This window comes from Triturus cristatus, chromosome 5_2, assembly GCF_964204655.1.
Source record: "Triturus cristatus chromosome 5_2, aTriCri1.1, whole genome shotgun sequence".
In the NCBI taxonomy this organism is placed as follows: Eukaryota; Metazoa; Chordata; class Amphibia; order Caudata; family Salamandridae; genus Triturus; species Triturus cristatus.
The window spans coordinates 470108446-470131547 of NC_140588.1; the positions used below are offsets into that span (position 1 = coordinate 470108446).

Consider the following 23102-nt stretch of genomic DNA (forward strand, 5'->3'; position numbering starts at 1 on the left):
TGTAGTGGAGTGGCCTGCACAATCTCACAAAGCTGCAATGCAGTCTTACCCTGATCACTCTGAGAGAGGGGATCTATCGACGAATTTGATCATTCTGCAGTGGGAGAGAGAAAGGCTTTAAAGAGCATTTATTTTGACAGCACTCTTTCTCTTCTAAAAGGCTGCTTAAACGCCTTTTGTATACCAGTTGACCCAAAAGGATGTGGACAAGAACAAGGGGAAAAAGAAAATGAGTGCGAATGGACAGGGAAAACAAAACAGAGAATCTTCAGAAGTGTTAAGCCCTTCTAACCGTGGGAATATTCCGATTTTTTCATTCGGATGGCATAATCTTCGTTTTCTGATCCAGCAGTTTGACATTGTCTCACATAGCTGTCTCTCGTTCTGCTATGATTTATCTTTATGCTTTGAACCTCCCTCTAATGTAAATTTGTATTTAAATCTAATGTTTTTGTTTTTCAGGAAGCTTTGTTTATATATAATACCACTTCATATCTTTCTTATACTGCTAACATAATTTCTATTATATTTTGTAATTCATTTGTTTCTGCACTTGTACATTTTCACTTTCTGAAAACAGAGCTACATTTTGAAATTATTAACACCTCACCTATCTTTATAATAATGCACACCTCTTAAATTACAACCTTAAACATTATCTGAACACGTTGAGGCATCTTTTTCACACACTATCCATCTACATAATATCCTGTAAATGCATCATAAAATCTTCTTGTTTAAATAGTTTCTATCTCACAGGGATTTTAGTAAATAATTGTCATGCCATACAGTTTGTAAGAAAATGTAACACCATTATAGCATTTCATGTAAATAGTACTGTGAATAGTACAGTTTCTTCTCAAATAGTGTTCATTCCTTGTATAATTCTCAGGGGTAGATTGATACATTTAATTGTTTTAGGTTTGAGCTCCTCATTTTGGGCACTGTCTGCTGTAAATTCATTGATCCTCAATATTCTTTCTGTAACTCCATTTTTTTCAAGCCAGTATTTAATTTTCAGCAGCCCTGCTGTCCAATATATTCTTTAGTTGAGCATCTGATGCCAGTGCATCCCTCAGTTGTGGCTGATCGTTTTATATGTTTTATCATTTTTGTCATCAGTTTGTAGTTAAATACCTTTAATTTAATATTATCCCTTTTAAATGACTTCCTGATTATTGGGATAATGTCTGTGGAGCAGTTCTTGTTTTAGAACACTTGAATGTTTTTCATGCTCCTTTGTTCAGGTACAATTGTCCTCATTAAAAGAAAATCTGTACATATGACAGATTTTCCTTTACGCTTATTTTGTGGTTGTCTGTAAAACGTAATAAAGCATTGTGATGTGATAATTTTCTGAACAGAGTATTTTGACATTTTCCATGTTTCGTAAATATCAATTAGTCCAAAAACGATTGTAAAATGTACACATCAACCATGGGTTAGTGTCTTGTTCAATCATCTAGTTTATAAATATGTTTAATTCCTCCACCAATCCACTACAATGTAAAAGGATATCATCCAGATAAGGTCAAATCTGAAATTATGTCTATATTAGTATGCAGCCACCAAACATACATTTTTCTTCTAAATATGACGTATTGATAAGCCACACTGGGGGCACATATTTCCCCCATATTTGAACCCCTGCTTTGTTTAAAAAAACAAAATCTGTCAATACTAATTCAGTATATTTAAATAACATCTGTTGGCACCATTTCAATATGTCTTCTTCAATCAAAGACTCAAAATGATGTTATTAGAGACTCTTCCTGTGGTCTATTACTAGTCAATGCTGTGGTATGTTACTAGTCAATGCTTCCACACCACATCACTAGCAGTTGCCTATTTTCAGTTTCTTTATTTCCAATTCTCTTTAATGCCAAGGCCATGCCCTGTAAAAAAAGAAGGTATCTTCTAAAAAAAAAGCTGAAGAAGAAATCAGCCTCGCAAATTATTTATGGCAGAGATTATTGGGTGAGAATGGTTATTTATGACTTTTTTCCTTTTGAAAATGCATACAAAATGTGGATTTTAGAGTTTAATGTGTTCACAAAATCTCACTCGTTTTGCTTATCCACCCAGTCTATGGAGCCTTCACTATATAGTAAATTCCTTTAACAATTTTATTGTGAGAGAGGAGCTATGAGGTTCATATTAATCTTTTTGAGCTAGTAAGTTTCTCACGTTATCATCATTGGTCAGTATCAATCAAAACAATTGATCCTCCTTTACATGTTGACTATGTTGTCACATTGTTTTTATTATTTTGTATTTGAATGCCTTTGATTCATCTCCTATTGTGGCATTTTAAATTCCAATGTTACGTCCTTCTTTCACTGTATATTACTCTTTTTGACATTACCTTTTTAAAAGTTGTGACTTCATTACCAATTTCAATTTAGGCAAACCGAATTTTGATTTTGCTTTCAAGTCACTTATCTCTTTTAGTGGGAAGAAATCTCCTTATTTAAAAAAAATAAAATTAAGACATAGCTTCCTGAATAAAACGATATTTCTGCTGTGGAAACAGTGTTTGTTGACAGATGAATTATTTGAGTATTCCGGACATCATTTGTTGTTTTTTGTTGCATGCTTTGGATAAAAACAAATTGCCCCCTAATGCATCGTATATAACATTCTGGCAAATTAATTGATCACAAACAGAAAGTTCTTATCTATCAATCAGAATTCAGATTCATACCTACATTTCAATGAAACCAAACTTTGATCACAAATATGCTTAGAAAGATACTACTAATTGATGAAGTGCAACTCTATCTACTTGTACAGAGACTTTATGGCTATGCAAACTATTTGAAATGACAATTATATACTCAAAGGCCACTGAGGGGAAAAAAATGAAAAGTGTGGGGAGATTTATGCTAAATAAACCAGCATGGGATAATGTGTAAAATGTTCAGGTTTCACGCTTCCGTCACAAAGTGATTGGTTGTACAGCTTAAGCCCTGGGCTGGCATCACAAACCAGTAAGCTGTGATTGTTGGATGAAACAGGCAGGTACAGTACAGTGGCTGCATGTACTGAGGAAATGCAAAGGATGTGTGGTCTTTGTAGCGTGTAGTTTAATTTGTACTTTAGTGTGCAAGACCCACTTCAATTACTACGCAAGAAAGAGGCAGGATTAAACTCTACAATTGCCTTTCTGGCACGGAGTATTGGCAGCAGAAATACAATCAAAAGCGGAAGATTTGGCATCATTTCTGAGTGATGTACAATGATTCTGAGTGATGTCTCAGCCTCTGTGAACAGTCTACTGAGCAGTCACGACAGTGGGTGGAATGTAATCAAATGAAAACAATGCATATATTTCATATTTTGCAGACATTCCAGTGATACGTTTTGCAGAAACAAGATTAGTATGGAACATCAAGTTTTCAAAAAAAGAAATATCAATGCAGCTGGAATATCATGGCAAATTCTTGATACACTGAAGAGCGATAAAGGTGAAATAATCCGGTCCAACAGTACGATTGGGTCATAATTATGTCAAGAACGCACTACCACATCAGTATAAAATAATGCCATAAATCCAAAAATTGACATAGAAATGGTAATAAAAGGTTCATCAATTACAAATGTTAGTACATAACTGTTGGAAATTGGGTTAGTGGTTGACTGAGGTGTTAGCCCTTGTCAAGCAGCAACCACAATCCTAGTCAGGGTAAGGCACCCGCAACTTCAAACTGCAACCCAAAATTAACCTGCGCTCACCCCCTGGTAGCTTGGCACAGAGCAGTCAGGCTTAACTTAGAGGCAATGTGTAAAGTATTTGTGCAACACTTCAAACACTAAAACAGTGAAACCACCACACAAAAACATCCCACACCAGACAAACTGAGTTTTATTTAATAAAAATAGCACCAACATGACAAAAATCCAATCAGTAGAACAGGAGTTGTGAATTTTTTAAGAATAAACTGTAATATGGTACCTAAAAGTATAAAGGACCAATCTGGTTGCGCTAGACTGTGTCAAAGTCAAAGGTTCAGGCCGACCGCATTGGAGCGCGGGTCACATGCAGTGCCAGGTTAGTCCCGCTGAAGGTTTACCTTCTCACGTTTTGTGCCAAGAGTCCCATTCACGTTGGAGGGCCACAGGGAGCAAGAAGGGCATCGCTTGCGGTTGTTGGCATAGCGTGAGGAGCAGGCCAGGTGTTGTGGATGGGCAGGCTGGAGCTCGCATTGGCAGTCCTCTGCAGCAATCAACGCTTGCTGTGTGAAGAGACGGGCTCACGGCTTGTCACACTGATTTTTGGTGCAAGGGGCATGGTTCCAAAAGGCTGGTTTTAAGATCCCTTGAATCACGTCAAGCGTCCAGGACCTGAAGGGCACCACCTGGGGGTCAGTACCTTGCTGAAGACTGGTAAAGGAGCCTTTTTATTTCCCTGAGGCTCAGATCAGGAGGCCAGCAGACTAGCCCTTTGAGTCACTCTAGAGGTCCTGGGTTCAAGATGGGTGACAGACCCAGTTCTTCCTCCCAAGGCAAGAGGGCAGTAGGCAGCAGGTCAGAATAACACGGCAGCAGCTTCTTTACAGTGGCAGTTCAGCAGCAGAGCATTTCTTCTTCCTGGAAGAGTATCCATAGATCCAGAAGTGTACCGAAGTGTTGGTGTCCGAGGTCCTTCTTTTATACACTGGTGCCCTGGTTCTGGAAGGTGGGAAAAGCTCCTAGACAATGTCTTTGAACTGCATGACATTTCCTTCCTCCCCTGCCCTAGGCTCCAAGCTGGCTAAAGTGACAGTGCAGGGTTTCTGGGCCCTTTGTGTGAAGACAGGACACCACCTATTCAAGTGTAAGTGGTGCTGTGCCCAGCTTCTCCCTCCCATCCTGCCTGTGATTGCCCATCTAGTCACACCTAAGCTCCCATTGTGCGTGGCTGTCTAGGAGGACTACACAAAGCCTAGCTGTCAGCTGCACCCAGTCATGTGACCAAGGCAGACACCAGGAGGCCCATTAGAATGTCGGGCGGAATGCCACCGCCCGCATTGCGGTGGCGATCCGCACGACATTCTTTTTCGCCCGTATGCCAATTCCCCCTGCCATATTACTATGGCGGGGGGACCCCGGCAGATGGAAAGACCATTGGTTTTCCGCCGGTAGGGAATCCGCCCGATTGCCTACCGGGCAGAAAAGCTGTTAACATGGTGGCGGTGTCTGGTAGACACCGCCCATATTAATATGCAGGCGGGGACATGCCTTTGCCGCCACGGAAAGGCATGCGGACTTTGACATTGGGGGCCCGTAGCGGGCCCCTGGGGATTCTGGGGGGTGGGGGGTGCACATGGGGGGGTACCTATGGTACCCATTTCAATGTACAGCATGGCAGGCACCGCGGTGCCTGTCATGTTGTGATTTGAAAGGCACAACTTGCTTTTGTGGCATTGCGGCAGGCGGTGCTGAAAGCACCGCCCGCCGCAATATCATGAATGCAGGATGCGCCCGCCAGTGTGGCAGGCGCATCTTAATTGTAGTTGCGGGACCGCCGCATGCATTGCGGGCGGTCCCGTTTCCCGGGGGTATGGCGGGTGGAAAAATTCCGCCCGCCATACTAATGACCCCCCAAATGTCTAAAGCAAGAAAATGCCAACTTTTTAAAAGTAGCATTTTCAGAATTGCAATTTAAAATCCGACTTCACCATAAGTTAGAGATACAAAACGTGAAGAGGCAATCTCTTCCCGTTTGGAAATTTCACTTATAAAATGTAATAAGGTAACTCCAATGTTATCCCATAGGAGAGATAGGCCATGCAGTAGTGAAAAACGAATTGAAGAGTTTTCACTACCAAGAGATGTAAAACTTAATAGTACATGCCCAACATTTTAAATACACTGCACCCTGCCCTTAGAGCTGTCTAGGGCCTACCTTAGGGGTGACATATATATTAAAAACGGAGGTTTGGGCCTGGCAAAAGGTTTATTTTGCCGGGTCGAAATGGCAATGTAACCTGCACACACAGGCTCTGCAGTGGCAGGCCTGAGACATGTTTAAAGGGCTAGCTAAATGGGTGGCACAGTCAGTGCTGCAGGCCCACTAGTAGCATTTAATTTACAGACCCTGGGCACATGTAGTGCACTTTCCTGGAGACATACACGTAAATTAAATATGCCAAATAAGGATAAGCCAATATCACCATGTTTTAAGGAGAGAGCACAAACACTTTAGCTTTGTTAGCAGTGGTAAAGTGCACAGAGTCCTAAGGCCAACAAAAACAAATTCACCAAAAAGTGGAGGAAAAAAGACAAAACGTTTGGGGAAGACCCTGCAAAAAGGGCCATTTCCAACAATAGCCCTCTGACGTAACCGAAAGAAGACATGCAGTGCTCTATAAAAAGTTACTATAAATAAAAACATGCATTCATAAATATACATGAATAAATAAGCAAATGAACATATTTGGTGAAACAGAGCAATACAGACAGAAAAGGAGTACTGTGATCACAAGTGGGAAGTGTAGTTTTGCCTTCACCGAGAAAGCAATAACAAACTTTGTATACTAATAGAAATATTTCATCGTGGACCTGGTATTTATCCCATTCAGGGCAACTCTGATGCCTAGAAAGAATGCACCTGATTCTGGATGGAGTTCTTTGTTCAATCACTGTCTTGCACTAGAGGTGGGCGAGCACTGAAAGCTCGAGCCAGGCTCAGGCCTGAAGCCAGGCTCTGGCTCGCTCAAAGTCCTGTTGGAACCTCGAGCCCATAGCGAGCCAAGCTTACATGTGGCGTCCACCTGCCTGCCTTCTTCCCTCTACCCAGGATGTGACATTACTGTCAGAGTTGCCGATTGTATAACTGGGAACTGGGTTTGAGTCTCTGCGTTGGCTGAACATCCTGTAATTGTGGGCACATCAATTGATTTCACCGTGCCTGTAAACAATGCATGTGCGCTTGTGTAATGTAACTCGTGCTCATGTAAAGTGCTCAGCATTAGGATTTAATTCCCACTGTATTTAGAAATTGCACAAATTTAACTAAGAGGTAAAAACTTAAGCCCTAATATAAGAAACGACAAATAGAGGTCCATTTCCTGGCTGCTTTGTGCAAAGTGATACCAGAAAACCTGGATAAATTGCAGCTTCCACACTTGAATTGTGTGTTCTTAAGCAAATACTTTATTTCACCAATACTCTTTTTTCTTCATTATCGCATAGAAAGGCACTATGGTAATACTACCAGTTGTAAAAAAACTATAATTTTTAATAAGTACTTCTCAGTGCAGTGCTATATTATGCCCTATCATTTTTAAAGCACTCCCATGTTAAAAAATTGCATTTATTTTTATTTTGAAGAGACTCTACCATGTTTTATGTGATGTTTGTTGTATTATTTACATAGGCACAGGCACAGCACAGGCTTTAGCAAGTTGAATGTCACACCTTTACAGGTGATCTTGCTTCAGAGTAGATGAAAATCCTTTTGATAAAAAATCTGGCTTGTGCTATGGTCCTTGGCATGCTTGCTACACCACCAATCCCTATTCAAAATAGGGAATATTTGCTGACAAATGCACAAGAGCTAACCCCGCACCTGGGCATTCGGAATTACAGAAGGGATTTGATGGTTCCCACCCATCACAGCAAGAAACACCAGCAATATGTCATCCCATTTCAGCCATTGGCTAGCTTCCCTGCTACTGATGACGAGCAGTTCCACATAAAAAATAGTTTGTTCCAGTGAAATGTCAAGTAGTGAGTTCTCTGTTATTAGTTCTGCTGTCATTTCATGTTTTTTTCAATGGAGTTTTTCTATGGATGATTCTTTGCAAACATGTGCTCCCTGGCTTTTTTATTTAATTACTTTTACACTTTTAATACCTATTCCTTTTGATTGCAAAAAAATAAAATAATAAAAAAGAATCACAGACTTGCCAAAGCCAGATACGTTGATTTCACAAATGCTTGTTTTATTATATATACTAGCGCTGGAAGTGTAAAAACTATTGCCGTTCTGCATTTCTGAAGTGAAAAGCAATGTTGCCCTCTCAGGTCAATTTACATAATGCACCAATAGATTTCTGAATGCCTCTTTTTTCACTTTAACAGAGGTTGCAACTCCAAATAATTGCAGTGTATTTGTGTCTCTTCTCGATTTATCACCACGCATATGGCCTTACAGAGGTACTCTTGGTGGTTTATTGTTGGTAATAAGGCTTTTCTGCGGTCCTCACTGATATTTGCTTATGCCACGAGTGAGAAATTGGGTTGTGGGTTGAGCAGGGTGTTAATCCTCCTCAAACAACAGACAGCCATAATCCCTGTAAGTAAATTAACCTGTGCTTAACCCTCTGGTAGATTTGCACCAAATAGTCAAGCTTATCTTAGAGGTAATGCGTAACATATTTATGCAGCACACAAACAATAATAAAGTGAAAACTCAACACCCAAAAAAATGCATGCCAATTTTGAAATATAGCGTTAATTTTAATACATCATTTGACACCAAAATAATGACAATCCAATCAGTTGAACCGCAGTTAGGATATTTTTAAGTTTAAAGTAAAAACTAGTGCCTAAAAGATCAATGCACCGAACACTGACGTCTAGCTGCGCGAGACCAGGTAAAAGTTGAAAAATATGGCTGACTGCACGGAATGCGAGTCGAATGCAGAAAGTTGTTTGGGCCCATTCGGTGCTTACCTTCATATTTAGAAGGAATTTCAGCAAAAAGGCGTCAGAGAATTTGAAGTTCAGTGAGGCAAGGCTACGGACGGTGTCAGAGGAGGGGGCGTCATCGTCAGGAAGCAGCTGGATGAAGTCGCCGTGAAGATATCTACGTTCAGACTTAGTCTCTTTCTTGGAAGCCGAAAGTCTCTAGCAGGATGAAGCTGGAGGCTGTAGCTGATGAGAGTTCCACGAGGCCAGATACCCTTTGGCAAAGGAATGCTGAACAGGATTTTCTGCAGTGGAGAAGATCGTAGTGGGAGCTGATGCTAAGTCTCTGGCCGACCGGTGATGCAGCCTGGGTGGAAAAACGACCAGGATGTTCCTGGTTTTCTCTGTGTTCTCAGAGCAGTTTTCTGCTAAAATATGTTCAAGTCCCAAGTTATGGATTGTGGGATTGTGGCTATCTGGCCACTTTTAGCACCCCCACAAACGGGCTAGGGCTGGAAGGGCACCACTTGGGGTGTTAGGACTTACTCAGGCTAGGTCCAGGTGTACGTTTAAGATGGCTGTAGTCTTTTCTGTCCTTGAGGCTCAGATCAGGAGTCCAGCCAAGTAGCCCTTGGAGTCACTCTGGTACTCCTGAGTTCAGCCGTGGAACAAGGCTCAAGCAGCAGCGTAGACCTATGAGGGTACAAGGCAGGCTTCAGGCAGCAGAGCAGTCCCTCCAGGTGCAGCAAAGCAGTCTTCTGAAGTACACAACTGGCCACAGCAGCAGGAAAACCTCTGAGAGTCCTTCAGCAGGTCCAGAAAGTGGACTGAAAAGTAGGCCTGAAGTTCCTATTTTTATACCTGGTACCTTCTTTGAAGTACAAGAAGTTTCTAGAAAATTCCCTTTGAAGTGCTCGATGTTTCTAGCCTCCCCCGCCCTGGCTCCAAGCTAGCTGCATGAACAATGCAGTGGTGACAAGTCCATTGTGTGAAGGTAGGGCACAGCCTATTCAGTAGCAAGTGGGGCTGAGCCCAGCCCCGCCCCACATTCTGCCAGTGATGGTCCATCCAGACTCATCTAAACCCAGCTGTCAAGTACACTCAGTCATGTGTCCCATGTGTCGGCAGGCACCAAATAGTTGGGGGCGAAAAATGCCAACTTTCTAAAAGTGGCATTTTCAGAATTGTAACTTAAAATCTAACTTTACCATTAAAGAGAATTTTACATTACAATTTCTCAGATACCAAACAAGAAATCTTCACCGGTTCCCAAGCAAAACTTAGCACTTATTAAACTTAATAAGGCAACGCACTGTTATTCTATGGAAGAGGTAGGCCTCACAGTACTGAAAAACTAATTTAGGAGTTTTTGAATACCAAGACATGTAAAACTAAAAAGTACCTGCCCAACTTTTTAATTACAATGTACCAGACCTGGGCGTAGTTTGAGGAGTTTTGCTATGCGGAACTCTGCGAAGTGACAAAAAAACTCCATGGAGTTCCGCAAGTGGAGGAGTGCAGTGCGAACTGCTGTTCGGGCTGATCTTCCTGCTGCTAGGGTAGAAATTCTACCCATTCAGCAGCTTGTACTTGCCAACTTACTGTTCGCTAGAAGGAAAAAAAGTCTGCTTCACTACGCGAAGCAGAGTTTTAGCACTCCATGCTCTCTGCTGAGTGCAGAAGACTCCACAAACTCCGCGAACGGAGTGAAGTTCACTGCCCAGGCCTAAAATGCACCCTGCGCTATAGGCAATCTGGGTCCTACCTTGGAGGTGTGTGAATTATATGCAATAAAAGAGGTTAAGTCTTGGCAAGGGGGTTATGTTAGGCTAAACAATGTGGACGAACCCACTGAATGAATGTGTGTTAATCACTGTTGTAGTGAGCACAAGGAACCCTTAGGTTTGCTTAAAAGACCCCTCACACACCAGCCTAGTTGGTGTCATGCTTCATCATAGGGGTCCCAACTGGGTGGCCCAATGCCCCCCGGTTGTGCTACAACGCCTGGTTACAGCGGAGCTGGTGTGGTGTGATTTTTGTGAAGTGTTGTGATTTAAAAATACCCCTGCGAATCCTTGCCTTTAGTTTTTATTAATGACGGCCCAGGATATAGTTAAAAATATGTGATGCGACTACTGGGGAGATATCATTGTTCCTCATTGTCTGATGATGTGGTCTACATGTTTCAGCCCGATAAGGTAGATAGGTGGGCTTTCTTGAGGACCAGGGGGGTGAAAATTGTGGGTGGCAAAAGTGAAATCGCCACGTGAAATAGTGAAATGCCTACACACGCGCTAAGGTGTGTGGCTATGGTGTTGGCATACTCACAGACACTCTGTCAATAAAAACACTAAATTAAAGTGTTGGGCAGAGAATCGAGGATCGGGAGGGGTATAATCTGTGGTCCTATTTTGGTATAGATGAATTTCCCGTTAGTAATCTGATGTGGTCTCCCGTAGTCCTGGCTGGTGATATTGCCATGTCAAATTGGCAGTTTAAAACTGCATTCAGGCTCCAATGGGAGGCCTGGGACATGTTTTAAGAGGCTAGCTAAGTGGGTGGCACAATAGGTGCTGCAGGCCTACTTGTAGGCCCTTGGTATATGGTATATCACTTAACTAGGGGCTTATAAGTAGATTTAGTATGTCAATCAGATTTAAGTCAATTTTACCATGTTTTAGGATGTGAGAACAAGCAGAGCACAGGGTCCTAAAGCCAACAAAAAAGAATTCAGCAAAAAGTGGAGGGTGAAGGCTAAAGGTTTGGGGAAAGGTTACCCTAAGGCTGACAGGTCTAGCACCAGGACAGTGTCACTATATTAATAGTGCAACCATCGGCTTACTTGCAAATAACCTGTGACTGAAAGCATCAGGACTATATTGAGCGAGCTCATATACTCCATTTAACAGCATTTACTTTAGCAAACAAAATTATTTTAATGTTACCGCCTGGACAGGTGTGGGGTACCTCATGTCCTTTACAATGCAGTTGAAGTCGATAATTTCTCTTGATTATCACATTGTCCCATTCCCTATAACATAGTTTTCAACCCCTATGCAGGGGTTATCAGTAAATCACATGCTTGGGTGAAAACTATCCTCGTGACATGGGTCCGATTGACAACAATGCCTTAATCACCGGTCCCAGGATGCTTGTTTCTGGTCCAGGGAGGACCCGGCCTGGCAGTTCGGTCTGGACTGTTCCCATGGGGTATAGGGTCAAGACTGATTTGCATATGGCTGGGTCCAAACTGGGTTGGCGTAGTGGGCAAAAGAACGATGGATTTAACCCAGATCCTTTGACTGGGGGAGAATGTTTGCATTGTCAGCATTCCGTCCATCATTTGTTTGCTGTAACATTAATCACAATGTAGGCATTGCTTGCAACTATGCCATAATGGGGTTCTTCCCATATGATTAAGACACTGCCAGAATATGTGATGCAAATGAATGAAAAGAAAACGCTTTAAAGATTCATAACCTGTAAAAAGTGTCACTTTAATTGGGACTTTGTCACTCAAAGATATGTAACTATCAAAAGCATCAGTTAATCAAAGATACATTTTAAATTATGCCCTTCAGTTTGACTGATTTGATATACTTTAAGAGCAATGAAACTCAAATGGTTTGCTAGTGCCAACAAACAAATAAATGTTGTCATTAAAGCAGTGGGAAAACCTGCAATCTAGAAAAATATCACATAAACTAGTACTTAACCTTTTATTGGTGGATATAAGAGATTATTTATTACTTCTCATTTCTCATTCATAACACATTATTACCACACCGTGAATTTTCAAGTCATATTCCAAGGCATTAGCTCTTCTAATAAATAATTACATTTCCACTGTAAACGTTAAATTCTTACACCTACTAATACATTCTGATCGCTTGGGTAGTAGTCCATATTTCAAACAACATAATTGTAAGAAATTGGGCTATTGGTTGAGAGGAGTGTAAGTCCAACACAGGCAACAACCACAATCCTTGTCAGGGTGAACCACAAAAGTCACTAATTAACCTGTGCTTAGCCCTCCGGTAGTTCGGCACAAAAGCAGTCAGGCTTAATTTAAAAGCAATATGTAAATTATTTATGCAGCATACAAAGAGCAATAAGGTGAAAAGACAAAACAAAAAAAGTCCCAAACAAACTTAGAAAACTATAGTACATTTTAATAAATAAAATGATACCAGAACAACAAAAAATCCAATCGATAGAACCGGAGCTATTCAATTTCAAAGCTTTTCGTGAAAATAGCACCTCACAGCACAAAGCACCAACTGTGGTTGTCTGGGCACAACGGATCAAGACACAGTCAGTCAGAAGTTCAGGCTGACCGAGATGAAGCGTGGGACATATACAGAGGCCAGGTTAGTCCAACCGAGAATTGTACCTTATCTCCTTTCTGCAAGACTTTACAATGCTCGGCGCCTGTTCCGATCAAGGGCTGTGTGGTGCTGCGATGCGAAGTCTTGCATTGAGTTGAGTCAGTTCTGATCAGGAGCTATGAGGGCTGTGATGCAAGGTCCTGTATTGAGTTGTGTTCATGGAAAGGCAAATGGGTGCCACCAGGGTTCACGCTCAAATAGACAAGACCCAAATTATAGCTCTGACACAACCTTAATCGGTGGTTTCACCCAAAGAACACCTGAAATTAGATAAATATTTACAAATTGAAAGGGTTTGGTGCCTACAGAATTCATTTTGATCTCAGTGTTGGTGTAATCCCAAAGGTTGAGTTGATATCAAAGCGACTTAAACATGGTCTATAGTTGTGGGGTACCGGAAAGAAGCACAAAGATCGTTGTAATTTTGTCCTTTTTATTCGTAGTTTTCTAAAAATGCAGGTGAGAACAGAAACAGCTGACACGTGTTTCGCCCAGTGGCCTGCTGGCCAAGGCTTCTTCAAGGCAAGAACACAACGGTAAATAGTATGGGCTTATCGTCTAGAAGGTCATGACAAATAATTCCGGTAAATAGTCGAACAAGTCCTAGGGTAAATCCTGCATCCCTCGGCAGGATGCCAAGCAGAGGAAAATGCAGTCTGGCCTGTATTGAGTTGTGTCGGTTCTGATGAGGTCGCTGATCAGGAGCTGCGAGGGGATGGAATGCGATGTCATGGATCAAGTTGCATTGAGTTGCACCGGTTCTAATGACGACACTGTCAGGAGTTGTGAGAGGCTGGGATGTGAGGCGCTGCATCGAGCTGTGTCACGCTGTCAGAAATTTGAAGGGACGCACAGTTAGGCAGGAAGGAGTGCACTCTGATGCCAGACAATTGTCCAGGACCTGGGGGCACGTCTTTGGGATCTGGACTTGCTCTGGGCAGAGGCCAGCGGCAGGGCTCAGGCAGGTCCATGTAGCAGGTTAGCTGGGCAGTTGCAGGAAGTCCTATGAATCTTGTTGTGCCTCTGTAGTTCCCACTGGAGTTCAGCCAATTGACCCTTAGAGTCACTCTGGTTAGCCTGAGATGAAGGCATGCAGGTCTAGTCTTGCTTCTCAGAAAGCAAGGCAGTCCTTCAAGCAGCAGGGCAGACCTCTGGCAGCTGGGCAGTCCTTCTTCTGTAACTTCCACAGGTCCAGTAGTGTTCTGATGAGGGTCTCGGGAGGTCCAATGTTTTACCTAGTGCCAGGCTTTACATGTGGGAGCTTTCTGTTCTACCCCCACATCTGGTTCTGGAAAGTTCTTCCTCTTCCCCTCTCAAGGCTCCAAAATGTCTTGGGTGACAAAACACAGGGCAAGCATGGCATCAGATACCTTTGCATGTGCAGGAGGAAAGGCCCTTTGAAATGTAAATGGGGCTCGGTACATTCTTCCCAGCCATCCTGACAGGATGGCCCAGCCTGTCCACACCGAAGCCCCCTTGGTGTTACTGTCTGAAAGCAATACACAAACCCCAACAGTAGAGTCATTCACAGTCATGTGGCACAAGATACTGCCACAGGCACAAATAGGACTTAAAATCCAATATTACCATCAAAGAGGATTTTAAATTACAATTAATTTAAGTGCCAACTTAATCCAAAGATTTCACTTATTTAATATAATAAGATGACCCAGTGTTAGTCAATGGGAGAGATAGGCCTTACAGCAGTAAAAAACAACTTTAGGGTTTTTCACTGTAAGGACATGTAAAAACTTAAGAACACATGTCATACATTTTAAATACAATGCATCCCCGCCCTATGAGCCTTTAGGTTCTACCTTGGTGTGACTTACAAGTATTAAAAAGGAAGGTTTAGGTCTGACAAAGGATTATTTTCAAAATAAAAAGAAGGTAGCTGTTCCTCTGAAGAAGAAGCACGAATGGAATGAATGAAAAGTGACCGGATCTTCCTTATTGGAAGATGTAGCCTTCACACACCCATGTGGGTGTCATACTTCATCATTGGGCTTAGCTCCTTGTGGGGCCGGCACTGCAACGCCCCAAAGGCCCCACGAGAGGACTCTTTAGCGGAGATCTTTTCTTTTTAGCCATAATGATGAGTGCAGGTGTGTGGGATTTGGTGATGTGTGTGGCAAAGGGTGTGAATTGGTAATAACAAGGTTATGTCTGGTGATCTCCAAGGATACTAAAATGTCATATGTACCTGTAGAGAAATTCCCTACTCATATCTAACATTCCAACCTTAAGAAAGAAAGTCTATACATGGAGAGCACCTCTTTAGGAAACATAGAAAGGTACTCATTATCAAGATCGGTATGCTAAGAATTGACAACGTGCTTAGAGTGCTAACATAGCTCCTTAGTGGCATGTGCCACCAATACTAAAGCAGGCAAGTGACGCAGGGGTGATGGCAGGTAATACTACAAGATAAACAACAACAACATGTAAGATCAGACCCTTGTGTACCTTATATGATAGTCACACTGCTAAGGGTAGAGATACTTCTTTCTCAGCTAGTATTAAAATGGAGGTGCCTTAAGCCAATGCAGAGGACCTCATAGTAACTGCAGCTTTAACTGCAACACATAGATCAAGATAGACAGTTTAAAAACAAGGCAAACACACCTTGAATATCCAGAGCATGACATCATGGTTTAAGGTACTTACAGTGTCCGACACAGAGATTTGTGTGTGACCTACCCCTCACTCTGCCCACCTAGAGGTAGTGTGCTCAGCCTTGGATAGCGATACCCTGGCCCCTGACAAAAAAAAAAAAAAATTGCAGTAGCACATTTACATGGTCCCATAGTACCACAGGAAAACTTTTTAAAAATAGATTGGATGCCATTTTTCAATAACATCCCCACGGGGTGGGCCAGGGCCTGGGTATTTGCACATTTTTTATCTTATATTTACATTTGGGGAGTTGGCAAGTGTGGGTCCCGCTTCCTGAAGTGTTTCCAGCCCCCAGGGGCTCTCATCTCCCCGCGGAAGCCACACTCTGCTGAGAGGAATCTAGAGACCCCATCCCAAGACCCCAAAGGAAGGGGGAATGCCACAGTTCAACCCCTACATTGCGGTATGCCGCTCCCACTTCTCATGACTGGGAGGGAACTGGCAGGTAGAAGGAAGTTATGTGATAGCAGACGGGGAGCTGGCTGGGCAGCACATTAGTGGGCTCACCGGGTGGGAACTGGGCACCCACCAAACAGAAACATTTGGCAGAGCAGCACAGGGGAGGGCTGACGGGGCTGCTTTTTTTAAAAAAAGGTAGATAGTGGTTGCTCTGGATGTGACCGGGGCACCCAGAATATAAAATAAATAAAATAAAAAAAGTGTTGCAGCCTCACCGCTTCAGTATTGAAGTGGCGAGGCCGCTCATTTCACATTCACTGCACTTGCCTGGAGCGCCCCATAATGCCCTGCATGGGCTTTGTTTTGAATATTATAGTTCTTTGTGGTGTTCTAGGGAATGGCAGGGACACCATAAACTATCACTGTAAGTGTTGTAGGGAGCTGCAAAGAGCACAGCAGTCCTCAGGAAAGCTTAAAAACACATTGACATTGACCCCAGGATAGCTTACCATTACTTTCATTACTCTGTGCTGGAGCTGTAAGCTCTCCTGCTGCAATGTGTGGACCCTTTGTGCTTGGTCGTATGTCTGCATTTTGTGGCCTGAGGAATGGTAAAAGTAAGACTCAAAAACATTGTTTATAGTTATTATTTTTATTAAAAGTGCCTTATTTAAAATATTTTCATGAAAATTGCTATTAAAGAATATTGCCATGTGTGTTTTCAAAATGAATGCATTGGATTATGGTTATTGATTTCATTGCTTTTAATGGTAAATTATAGCAAGTGGCTAATGTATTAATTGGCTGTCCCTTTGACAAAGTCAATGGGTCTGCTTCATATATATATGTACATATAGTGATGTCCTGACCTCCTGAGAAAGTGAATAGGCTTGCTTTTTATTAATTGATGTTTTGACCATTTTTATTTTAAATGTAAGCCTCTTATATAGTCATGGCCATGGCCAGGCCTTATTTAAAATGACACCCCATATATTGTGATGGCCAAGCCTGCACTCAACCCCACGCCATGCACAGCCTTGGACTATGTGTGGGGTGCGATTGGCTGTCTGCGGAGGGTTGGCCGCCCGCATGTAGTTGGTTGTAGGGACTGGCTGCAGGCAGTGGACATCAGGGGGTCGATTGCTAACAGGGGGTTGGGAGCATGTCCTGACTGTAGACCAGGCTCTGTGGCCAACCACATGCAGTGCGCGGCAACAGATCATGAGTGGCTAGGGTTGGCATTGTTAGGTATGGTGATAAAATCTTACTTTACATCAAAATATTTCATCAGTGATGTAATTTGAGATGTCATCAATGATGTCATTGAACATGTCATGAGTGATGTAAATTATGAGGTCACAAGCAGTACATGGTGGGGTGCAATTTACAGTTAGCTCAATAAACTATGTGTTAAATTAGAGTGGTTCTAAAGTCTTAACTGACATTTTTACCTTACCATAATGTCACTTTAGTTTTTTTTGTTGCAGTGGAAAAAAAAATATATATATATATATATATATATATATATATATATATATATATATATATATATATATATATATATATATATATATATATATATATATATATATATATATATATATATATGTGCTCCAAATCCCTCTGTTCCAACCAAACTCAGTGAAGGATCACAGCACCACACTCAGAGGGTTCAAGTATGTGCTATTTTATTATATTAAACCATAGTGCATTACAAAACGATAGAGGGCGGTCTACGCGTTTCGGCTCCCAGCCTTTTGCTGGACCATAGAGTCCTGGTGCCTAGAATGTCTCTTTTAAAGTGCTCAGTGTGTTTTCCTGCAATTCTTTCTATTAGAAGAAAGACTAGGCTAAAAGTAATCCTGACAAACAGTGCATATATTTACAATCAATTTCAATTCAGGCTGAGATAGATACATATAGATTCATATGTTAATGTGCAAGCTACGCAAAAGTTTTTAAGAAAGAGTACATCTCTTGTAAAACATCATGGGTGATTGTTGTCTATGTCGTTGTTAGAAACACATGTCTTAAGATGTAAAGTACGTTATTGTTTTTATGTGTTTAAAACAGAAGCAAAGAGATCCTAACATTAAAGTGACTAGTGCATATATTTTGCGGACAGTGATTTGTAAAGTACATTCTGATCACTGCACCTGCTCACTTCAAGTTTAAATAAATTGTTCTTGGTTTTATACAATTTGAGGTGCAGAATTCTCATTGTCAAATATTCAAAAGTGTAAGGAGTAAGAGGCAAGGTAATATATATATATTGTATATATAGTGGAGTGTGTGTATATATACTCACTCAAAGTAAATTCTGATCCTCTTTATTACATAAAATAGGTAAACATGAACCCACCAGTAAGAAAAAGCCACAAGTAAGTGCCTTTGTCCTTCACCAGCTGTATATCATTAAATTAGATGAAAGACAGTGTCCTGCACACTCTATCCTCAGATGATGTGGCTTCCTCTTGTACTTAGCCATCATGCTCCAGTGGAAAACCAAACATTTTTTTGAGCCATACTGCTGTGAATTGTTGAATTTTTGCTATTCATTTTCTTAGTGATAGCATTCCAAAAAGATAAAGCGATGCAATCAAGCATCCTAGGACCGGTTTTGTGGGATCACCCAGGTTAGTTTGAATCCAGTGGCACAGTGAGCATGGGCCCACGTCTGTGACTTTGGGTGAATGTTTGATTTGTTTATCATCTGTTCTTTTTGTATTTGTTGCCCTAAGTGGGAAGGGAATGCCAAGACTTGGGTTCTGTGCTCGCTATGCCACCAGATTCAAACCAGCCTGGCTGATGAGGGGTTATACCCCAAAACTGGTCTCAGGATGCTTGATTCTGGTCCAGGGAGGACTTGGCCTGGCAATTTGGGCTGGACTGCTCCCATGGGGAGAAGGGTCAAGACTGATTTGCATATGGCAGGGTCCAAACGCGAATTGACATGGCAATACAAAAAATGTTGGATTTTATCCAGATCTGTGACTGGGGTAAATGCTTAATTCCGTCCATCATCTGTTCTTTTTGCATGTACAGTATAACAGAATAAATCAGCACAAATACTTTGCACCAGGTTCCTGTTCCAACTGCAACTATAGTAATACAGTATAATGGAATTGGGTAAAAGTACCAGTCAATGCACACCAATAACAAAACAGGCGATGCCGAACCAGTGAGACTAGGTGTTATGTGAGTACTTCTGAAGCACTAAGATGTCCCAGCTGATAGTTTACCTTCTCTAGCAATCTGTGTGTGACCTTTTATGAAGGCAAAGGGTAGGTAATAAAATTGTGTACAATTAGGAATTTGGCACTGGTAGGTTTAAGGTTAAGACATTTTCTTCATTTATTTATTAAATATTTCAATAGGGTATCGTGGACAGAAACGTTTAATTATGATAAGTTCAAATATATCTGATGGCAGGTGAGCATATAGAGAGCGCCCTTATTTCTCCCAATATTCAAATGTGTAATTTCATATTCTGCATCTGACACATGGCATACTAGGGCGAGAAATAGGTGTGCCTCATGCACTTGCAGCTGATGGCATCATGTGTGACATTCTATTCCCGACCCTTAATCGGAGGCCAGCTTTGCCACAAGGTGATACTGCTAACACTGGAAGTTGTTGACGTCAAGCACGTTGTTTGTTCAGTAGGCACTGTGTTTCCCTTTCATAACGCAGTTATATGCAGACAGGGGTTTGAATCATGGCGTGCCCGCACCCCACCACGCGTCTGATCTTGAACATTATATTTGCATCCGGGTAGGATCGTAAAAGCAACCCCTCTCCAGTATCCCAAACATGCGTGGACTGCGGTAGGTATTTAGCTTAATATGCTGTTATTTTCTCAGACACAAGGCTGAATTTGTAAGTCGCGTTTCAAGTTCAAGGAAGCGAGTGCTTGAGCGTATTTCAATAGTGGCAGCTCGTAACAGGAGTGGAGCCAGGACAGAGGTGGATTTATTGCAGAAATTAAGAAATGCTACAGCTGATGTCTTGATACAGGTTGTGAGCAGATAAAACCACAATAAATCACTGCACCAACATGCCTCTTCCGTATGTTAGTCTCAAAATACGAATATGCCGATTCTCACAAAAGAATCGTCATGAAAGTTTTAAAAATACAAAAAACGATGGAAACGTTCCGTGCAAGGATTATCTAAACCCAGTGGTGGCTGGTGACATTTTAAAGTAGTGGGGCGTAAAAGTTAGGGATGATTGCCCTGTAGCGAGCAAGCCCGACTGTGGTAAGGGGATCAAGAGGATTCTCTCCATGGGAACTTTTTGGGAGGAAAAGTGGGCAAATGGTGCATTTTCAAGAACATTTGTCACCAGGCAGGCCCTGTATTTGTTAGTTTGTGCCGCTCGCAGAGGAGTCTTTGATCCGTTTTGCCTGCTGTCTTCTGGAGCCCCGTTGGGCATTTGCATCTTTGAACCTGTGTGCAAGGAGCCCCGTTGGGCATTGGAAATCGAGTGGGGAGCTGCTGTGCAGGAGGACGGGACTGCGAGGCCCAGCAGGCTGTGCGTGTCCCATCAAGCACACCTGCCGCCTCTTCCCGTGACTCCGCCCCCTGCTGACCCGTGACTCCGCCCCCTGCTGACCCGTGACTCCGCCCCCTGCTGACCTGCTGACCGCTGATAACCCCTCGCGGCCCCCGCTTCGCGGGAGCCGCTCGCAGAGGAGTCTTTGATCCGTTTTGCCTGCTGTCTTCTGGAGCCCCGTTGGGCATTTGCATCTTTGAACCTGTGTGCAAGGAGCCCCGTTGGGCATTGGAAATCGAGTGGGGAGCTGCTGTGCAGGAGGACGGGACTGCGAGGCCCAGCAGGCTGTGCGTGTCCCATCGAGCACACCTGCCGCCTCTTCCCGTGACTCCGCCCCCTGCTGACCCGTGACTCCGCCCCCTGCTGACCCGTGACTCTGCCCCCTGCTGACCTGCTGACCGCTGATAACCCCTCGCGGCCCCCGCTTCGCGGGAGCCGCTCGCAGAGGAGTCTTTGATCCGTTTTGCCTGCTGTCTTCTGGAGCCCCGTTGGGCATTTGCATCTTTGAACCTGTGTGCAAGGAGCCCCGTTGGGCAGTGGAAATCGAGTGGGGAGCTGCTGTGCAGGAGGACGGGACTGCGAGGCCCAGCAGGCTGTGCGTGTCCCATCGAGCACACCTGCCGCCTCTTCCTGTGACTCCGCCCCCTGCTGACCCGTGACTCCGCCCCCTGCTGACCCGTGACTCCGCCCCCTGCTGACCTGCTGACCGCTGATAACCCCTCGCGGCCCCCGCTTCGCGGGTGCCGCTCGCAGAGGAGTCTTTGATCCGTTTTGCCTGCTGTCTTCTGGAGCCCCGTTGGGCATTTGCATCTTTGAACCTGTGTGCAAGGAGCCCCGTTGGGCATTGGAAATCGAGTGGGGAGCTGCTGTGCAGGAGGACGGGACTGCGAGGCCCAGCAGGCTGTGCGTGTCCCATCGAGCACACCTGCCGCCTCTTCCCGTGACTCCACCCCCTCTATCCACAGTCAGCATAAGACCTGCAGTCATTACGCGTCAGCGGGACGCGTGTGCGGGACATCACCCGGGACAAAGCCCGGACTAAGGGCGGACCCTCATAGACCCACAGAGACTGGACTGGGCCAGAATCCCTGGTCGATTACCGAACAGCCTAGGACTATTGTGTAAGTGCCTGGGGGGTACATTATATTACCAATCATTATGTCAATCGAAATACAAACCCCGGGGTTGCCTGGCCCTGAGAAGCCGGTGAGTTTGATAAATGGGAAATTAGATAATTACTTTAAGAAAACTCTCTTGGATTCTCCAACTACCCCCACCCTTGAAGAACTTCGGGCTGAGCGACGGCGGTCGGTTGAAAGCCTAAAGAATAGACCATTCCCGGTGTCACCAGTGTTAATTAGCTCTACGGGGGACGGAACTCTTACTGAAAATATCTGCATCCCCTCGCAGGACAGTATCCCTCTAATATTTAGAGAGGGAACACCTACGAGCGAATTTGAACCCTTAGGCACTACTAGTAAACTGTCAACCATTGTTACCACTCCCAGTACAACCAAATCTATTGTTATAACCAAAGCACAAATTACCCCTATCCCTAAACAAACAAAAGTAGTTAAAAGTAGGGCAAAAAAAGTCACGCCAGTTAAAATCTATGGCCCTCCTCCGACAAAAAGGCGTAAAAAATCTGACCTTCCAAAGAGGAAAATTAATCCTGCAGACTTTGGCATTAAAAAGGACGACAGTACTAGGGGAGGACGGGTTAAAGTAACAGATAAAGGAAGGATAGTTATATCACCTACGCATCCATGTGTAACTCCCCTTACCGACCCTGTCATCTTCACCGCCGACAGCCCCCCCACGGTGGTGACGTTACAGGAACCTTCAAACAGGGCCTTGATCGATAGCATAGAGTCTATAATGAGGACCTATACTCTGGCTATCGTAGATAGACTTAGTAAATTAGAAGACAGACTTGGGAAGATAGAACATGAACTGGGAACCAAGATAGTGACTAATAAAGTGTTGCCTAATCCCCCTATACAAACCCCAATTTTACCCTCTTCATCAGGTATTTTTGCTATAACTACTATACCTACCCCTGTTCAGACTACCATTCTGCCTCAATCCTCAAATAATATGAGTGGAAGTACATCAGGGAGTAACCCTGTTGGACCTAACAGTAAACCCACATTGTCCCTGGCTGTAACGTCTAATGGACAGCGGAATAATCTTGGTCAAGCCCCAGGGAATAAAAATAGAGAGAGAGGAAACGAGCGGCCGGCTCGAGGTAATTATAACAAGGGCCCCCTTCCAGAACTCCCACCAGAAGCTGTACCCTTTGTAGTAGTCCTTACTGGGGTACCAGAGCTGGAGAAGAACAAACGGGAGGGCTTTGTCCAGTTGAAAAATAAAATATCGCATTGGTTAAGTCTACACAGACCTATTGCAAATAATATCAATGGAGAAATTGTCCATGTCCGCCGCCTTCCTTGGCTGGGAGGAAGACCT

At 43.2% G+C, this 23102-nt stretch overlaps 1 protein-coding gene across 1 annotated transcript in view; it reads right to left on the minus strand.

Moving 5' to 3' along the window:
- Positions 1-23102, minus strand: part of POU6F2 (POU class 6 homeobox 2) — an 884429-nt gene that overhangs the window by 325149 nt on the left and 536178 nt on the right. The gene's annotated exons all lie outside the window — the stretch shown is intronic.